Raw genomic sequence first — 6602 nt, forward strand, 5'->3', positions numbered from 1 at the left:
CTACAAAGCCACCACACATACACACACACACACACACACACACACAGAGCGGGGCTCAGCCCCACCAGCAGGGGGCAGCAGGGACACACACGTCTCTCCTGGGCCAGCTTGGACAATTTCCCATCACGACCCGGCACAGTGCTGGTGCCCCCACACGGGGGTGGGCAGTGACTGGGCGGGGGGGCAGATGTGCTGGATTCAGAAGGAAGCACTTTGGGAAAATCAGTCAAGGCCCTTAGCAGAGCTGGGAAACCGACCCAGTGACCCCTGCACCACCCTGGGAGGGGAGTGGGGTCGAGTGGTCAGAGCAGGAGGGGGCTGGGCACCAGCACCCCTGGGTTATACCCCTGGTCCTGGGAGTGGAGGGGATCTAGAGCAGGGGGACTGGGAGCCAGGACTCCTGGGTTCCATAGGGGAGACTGTTTTTTCTTGTGCTTCCCTCCCTAGAGATCCCAGCCCAGCCCCCTAGTGGAGAGTGAGTGGGAGCCGGGGAAGTTGCTCTCCCACTTCAGAAACATGATTCAACCCCCTCCCCCGATGGGCTGTGACATCATGGACCTCCCCCTCCCCCAGGCAGACAGTAAAAGCCCCGCCCATTCATGGTTGTACAGAAACCCCACACCCACACAACCCCCTGCTAGGACAGGATCTGCTGCTCCCACTGCTTTATTTACCACCATGAGCTGCTCCCGGCCAGGCACCACACCCCATTCACACGCCTTTGGTCAATATGTAGCTCAGTGGCAATCACTGCACCGAAGTGACTCCGGCGCAGGCACCCACAGCACGAACTCCCCACACCGGATTCTGTCCACACGCAGAGAATTCTCTCCGCCGGGCTCCTTCGGTTCCTCTCGCTGCTCCCCGTCCTGCCGCCAGACACTGCTCATCTGCATAGCTCCGCCCAGGGACACGTGACACCTTCTGTCGTTTTGGTCTCCAGTAAAAAAAACAGGAGTACTTGTGGCACCTTAGAGACTAACAAATTTATTTCAGCATGAGCTTTCGTGAGCTAAAGCTCACTTCTTCGGATGCATAGAATGGAACACACAGACAGGAGATATTTATACATACAGAGAACATGAAAAGGTGGAAGTATGCATACCAACAGGCAGAGTCTAATCAATTGAGATGAGCTATCGTTAGCAGGAGGAAAAAAAACTTTTTGAAGTGATAATTAAGATGGCCCATAGAAGGTGTGAGGAGAACTTAACATAGGGAAATAGATTCAATTGGTGTAATGACCCAACCATTCACCAATTGAATCTATTTCCCTATGTTAAGTTCTCCTCACACCTTCTATGGGCCATCTTAATTATCACTTCAAAAAGTTTTTTTTCCTCCTGCTAACGATAGCTCATCTCAATTGATTAGACTCTGCCTGTTGTATGCATATACCACCACCTTTTCATGTTCTCTGTATGTATAAATATCTCCTGTCTGTGTGTTCCATTCTATGCATCCGAAGAAGTGAGCTTTAGCTCACGAAAGCTCATGCTGAAATAAATTTGTTAGTCTCTAAGGTGCCACAAGTACTCCTGTTTTTTTTGCAGATACAGACTAACACGGCTGCTACTCTGAAATTGGTCTCCAGTGAATGAGTTGCCCGCGGGGAGTGAGCCCGTCAGCGCACGTCACAGCCCCAGCGCACGTCACAGCCGCCGGGCGGGGATTGTCTGTGAGCCCCGCGCTGGGGGCGGGGCTTCAGGGAGAGACCCAGCCCCATAGACAGACTGGGGCAGGGAGCTATTGGGGGAAGGGATGAGGGGATGGGGGGAGGGAGAGACGCCGCCCCATCGACCAGCAGGGGAAGGGGATCTTGGGGTCCGGAGGGGAGAAGGGGGATTGGCAGAGACCCAGCCTGAGGTGCAGGGGAAATGGGGTGGGGTGGAGGGAGACATGTCGGGTGGGGGTGGGGTGTGTGAAATGTTGGTCCAGGGAAACTCAGTCACTCCCAGGACATCGTGTGCAGGGGAGAGCACAGGGGCAGGGAGAGAGACCCAGGCCCACAGAGCCCCAGAGGGATATTGGGGGCTGGGGTGGGGATGGTGGGGGGAGAGACCCAGCCCCACAGACCCCTAGAGGCAGCGGGATATGGGGGGGTAGGAGAGGGGATGGCAGAGGAGACACCCATCTCCATAGACACCCAGAGGCAGGAAATGAGGGGAGAAGGGGGGAGGGAGGGATCCAGCCCTATAGACCTGCAGGGGCAGGGAGATATTGGGGGCAGGAGGGGAGAAGGGGGGTTGGCAGAGACCCAGCCCGGGGTGCAGGGGAAATGGGGTGGGGTGGAGGGAACTGGGGAGGAGAAGAGACACATGGCAGGACACATGGTGGGACAGGGAAACTGACTCACTCCGAATACATGCGGAGCAGGGCAGGGCGGAGGCAGATCATGCTGGTCCCAGGGTAATTTTGGGGGGTTCTGATTCCCCACTCAGCCGGGGGGCTCCCCTCTGGGCTGAGGAGCCCTGGGGTGGGGCGGGTGCAGGGGCTGTGTGTGTGTGTCAGGCTGGGGGAGCTGCCTGGGCAGAGCGGCTGGAACTGGGGGGGCTGCAGCAGCCCCTGGCTTGACGTGGTTTCCATCACACCCAGGGGTTACAGTTGGTTCGGTGGCTCAGCAGCCTCCACTATACAGATTGTTCTGGCACCACTGGCCTAGGGTCACCGTCTAGTGCTCAGGGCCTGCCTGGCTCTCCTAGAGCAGGGCAAGTGCCCAGCTCTCCTGGGGCAGGGCTGGCGAGAGCTCTGGACAGATACTAACAGCGCCGGGGAGCCTGGACGAATATTAGTGGGACAGAGGAGCCTGGGGCAGTTTTATCAGAGAGCAGAAATGAATCCTGAACACAGCACTGGAGCTGCAGTGCTCAGCACGTGGGCCTGGGTCTCCTGCACAGTCTCCCTGCACCCCCTCGTGGCATAACAAGTTCCCTGCAGAGAAGTAGAGGTGCGGGAACGAGGGCTGCGGCGGGGGCTGCAGCACCCCCATGTCTCACTGTGAAAAGCTCCAGGTGCTGTGGGAACAAAGCCAGCATTATTGTATGATTCCAGAGAACCCCGGAGCTGTGCTGCCCCTGTGCAGTGTGAGCGGGAATTGCACGTTTTCACAATGCTTGTGAACACCAGGGCCCGTGCAACCATTTAGGCAAACTAGGCGGCCACCTAGGGCGCCTAGTGGTTGGAGGTGCCTAAAAGCCCCCTCAGGCCAGGAGGTGGAGCGGAGGTGAGCTGGGGGGGGCGCGTGGGGAGGGCTGTCCCCAGTAACGGGGGAAGGGGGCGCACAGGGGAACTGCTCCCCACCCCAGCTCACCTTCGCTCTGCCTCCTCCGCTAAGCACACAGCCCAGCTCTAAGTCTCCTCCAATCGGCGTCGCAAGCCTGGGTGGGGAGGAGAATTAGAGCGATGCCGGGGTGCTCAGTGGAGGGGGTGGAGCCGAGGTGAGCTGGGCGGGCTCCCCAGGCAGGCTTAGCTTCCGCAGGCAGGGGCGGCAGGTTATATCTGTGTGCAGTGCCCGGGCTCCAGGAATATTCACGGCTGGGGGCCCTGCTCCAGCAATATTTGGAGCTGGGTCTCTCCCCCGGCCCTGAGCCTCCCCAATGCCCCAAACCCTCATCCCCAGCCAGAGCCCTCATCCCCCTGCACCCTAATCCTCTGCCCCAGCCCTGAGCCCCCCTGCACAGCATGAACCCCTCATCCCCCCGCACCCTAATCCTCTGCCCCAGCCAGAGCCCTCACCCCTGCACCCTAATCCTCTGCCCCAGCCCTGAGCCTCCCCCCGCAGGATGAACGCCTCATCCCCAGCCAGAGCCCTCATCCCCCTGCACCCTAATCCTCTGCCCCAGCCCAGAGTCCCCTCCTGCATCATGAATCCCTCATCCCCAGCCAGAGCCCTCATCCCCCTGCACCCTAATCCTCTGCCCCAGCCCTGAGTCCCCTCCTGCATCATGAATCCCTCATCGTCAGCCCCACAGCCCTCACCCCTGTATTCCCTCCTATCCCCAAACTCCCTCCCCACAAGGTGCACCCCCTCCCCCTTCCCACATACCCCTTCCCAACCCCAAACTCAGTCCCAAAGCCTGCACCCTTCACCCCCACCAGCACACCCACCCCCAGCCCCAGCCCCGAGCCTGCACCCAAACTCCATCCCAAAGCCTGCACCCCTCCTGCACCCTAATCCCCAGCCCAGGATCTGCACCCCAGACCTCCCCCTCCCGAGCCCCCTCCCAGAGCATTAGGCAGGTGGGAGCAGAGTTGGGGGGGGCAGAGTTGGGGGGCGGGTTCTGGGCACCACCAAAATTTCTACAAACTTGCCACCCATGTCCGCAGGAGGTCTCCCCAGGCAGGGTAAGCTGCCGTGGCAGGGGGTGGGGTGGGGAGGAAGTCTCCCCAGGCAGGGTTAGCTGCCACGGGGGGATGGGGGGAGTAGTTGCTGCAGGGGGGCTCCCCGGGTGGGGGGCTGAGTTAGCTGCGGGGGGTGGGGGAACGGACAGACGCGGTTAGCTGGGTGGGAGGGTGCAAGGTGGAAGTTTCACCTAGGACCCAAAACTTCCTTGCACCCGCCCTAGGGCTTTCCACACCCCTGACAGGCTGATTAGACACCTGCAGCCAATCAAGGCAGGCTACTCAGGGCACCTGGGTTCAAAAAGGAGTCACTTCAGTTTGTGGTGTCCTGTGAGGGGCTGGGAGCAAGAGGCCCCAGGAGCTGAGAGGGAGAGGGAGAGGGAGAGGGAGAGGGAGAGGCTGAGGCTGAGGCTGAGGCTGAGGCTGGGCTGGGATGCTGGAGGACTGAGGAGTACAAGCATTATCAGACACCAGGAGGAAGGTCCTGTCATGAGGATAAAGAAGGTGTTTGGAGGAGGCCGTGGGGAAGTAGCCCAGGGAGTTGTAGCTGTCATGCAGCTGTTACAGGAGGCACTATAGACAGCTGCGATCCACAGGGCCCTGGGCTGGAACCCGGAGTAGAGGGCAGGCCTGGGTTCCCCCCAAACCTCCCAACTCCTGATCAGACACAGGAGGAGTTGACCCAGACTGTGGGTTTCACCAGAGGGGAAGATCACTGAGGTGAGCAAATCTGCTAATAAGCGCAGGACCCACCAAGGTAGAGGAGGAACTTTGTCGCAGCCTCTAATTGCAGCATTTTTAAACGATCTGCATGCTGCTTACAGGCTCCTAACACTTGCCACAGCAGCTCCTTTTAACTTCCATTCAACCACCTGTACTTATGCCGATAGGTTGACTTTAGGTCTTTAACTTTGATTGGTAGCTGAGAAGATGGTAAATTGGACAGAAACCTCTTCATTTCCTTGTTATTTCCTGACTTCTTTATTCATCGCCTTTTCCTTATTTCCCTGCAGACTGACTAGATCTGGGTGCTAGCAGGGGGACCTGACGGGCTCCTTATTTTCTGATTTCTTTTGGAAGCATTGAACTTGCCAGGGCACAGTCAGATTCTGGATGTTCATGGAAATGTAACACCTCATGCTCAGCTTTAGTTCTGTTTCTCAGCTCTTTTGCAAAATCGATCTTTAGTCTGTCATGTAGCATCCCTGCATTAGGAGATGGCTAATTAATAAGACCATAAACCTTGGCAATCAAATGGAACCTGAAGTCCACAGAAGAGCCCGAAAGGCCCTTGGGGAGTGGAGTGCAAGTTGAGGAAGACTTCCCTGCACAGCTTCTCTCTCAATACTCGTTTTCCTGGATTGAGAGCAAAAGTTGGGAATCAGCTCAGGGTAGGGTTATACCATGTGTGTGCAGTGGTTGGACAAGGAACTGGACTGGTATGGAGCAAAACTATCTTATGTGTGCCTGATGACTGTATGTTTGAGCAGGAGCAGAAAAGAGCAGTGGGGCTGCGGGATAGCGCTTGCATAGGCTTTCTTTGGCCTGTTTTGCTGTAAGAGTTAACAGTGAGAGATTGTTAGTCACAGGTCAGTGGGTGGGTTTATGCAAATTAGGCGTGTACAGGGAAACCAGCAAGAGGAAGGAGGCTGAAAGACTTCTCTGTCTTTGAACAGAATTGTGTGTTAAGGGCTCTTGCTTTGAATTCTTCCAGTGGAGTCATTTCGGGGAAGTGATCATCACTTCGAGTTACCTAGTTATCAAGTGTCGTGAATGGTGTTTGGTGCGTGTCTGGGTGCTCCTCGTGCTGAAGTACAAAGAAGTGGGGGAAGAGCAGCTGCCTAACATCAGAGACTAACAGCATTGCTTCTCGGCCTTTTGGCTAAGATAAGTGTAGTGTCTGTTCTTATCAGCTTAATATTTGATAGATCATTTATTTGAGGACTATATATTAAATTGGTTTTTGAAACAAGGGGATGGAAGAGGAGCTTGTTCTGTCCACCCTATGCATTGACCTGGTATTGCAGTGTCTCCAGGGCCAGTGCTTCTTCTTCTGGGGAGAACTGTGTGGTTAAAAAAGCAGAATAAGATTCACTCTAAAGATGCTGATTTGAGAAGACTTTTTTTTAAATTAGTTGGAAAATCAGGTTTCTTTAGCACTTAAGTTCTTCATAACAATATATTGTTAAAATTCCTTGGGAGTGTTTTCTGAGTCTACAGCTGTGAGTTTCTTTGTCTTGCTGGAAAATAGTTTTAAAAGC

The 6602-nt window shown here is 56.0% G+C and overlaps 1 non-coding gene across 1 annotated transcript; it reads left to right on the forward strand.

Annotated features, from left to right (window-relative positions):
• Nucleotides 1-6203: 6203 nt before the first annotated feature.
• Nucleotides 6204-6393, forward strand: LOC120393942. The gene has a single exon (XR_005592168.1). It is a non-coding gene; the product is annotated as a U2 spliceosomal RNA (small nuclear RNA).
• The last annotated feature ends 209 nt before the right edge of the window (nucleotides 6394-6602 follow it).

This window comes from Mauremys reevesii, unplaced genomic scaffold, assembly GCF_016161935.1.
Source record: "Mauremys reevesii isolate NIE-2019 unplaced genomic scaffold, ASM1616193v1 Contig4, whole genome shotgun sequence".
Lineage (NCBI taxonomy): Eukaryota > Metazoa > Chordata > Testudines > Geoemydidae > Mauremys > Mauremys reevesii.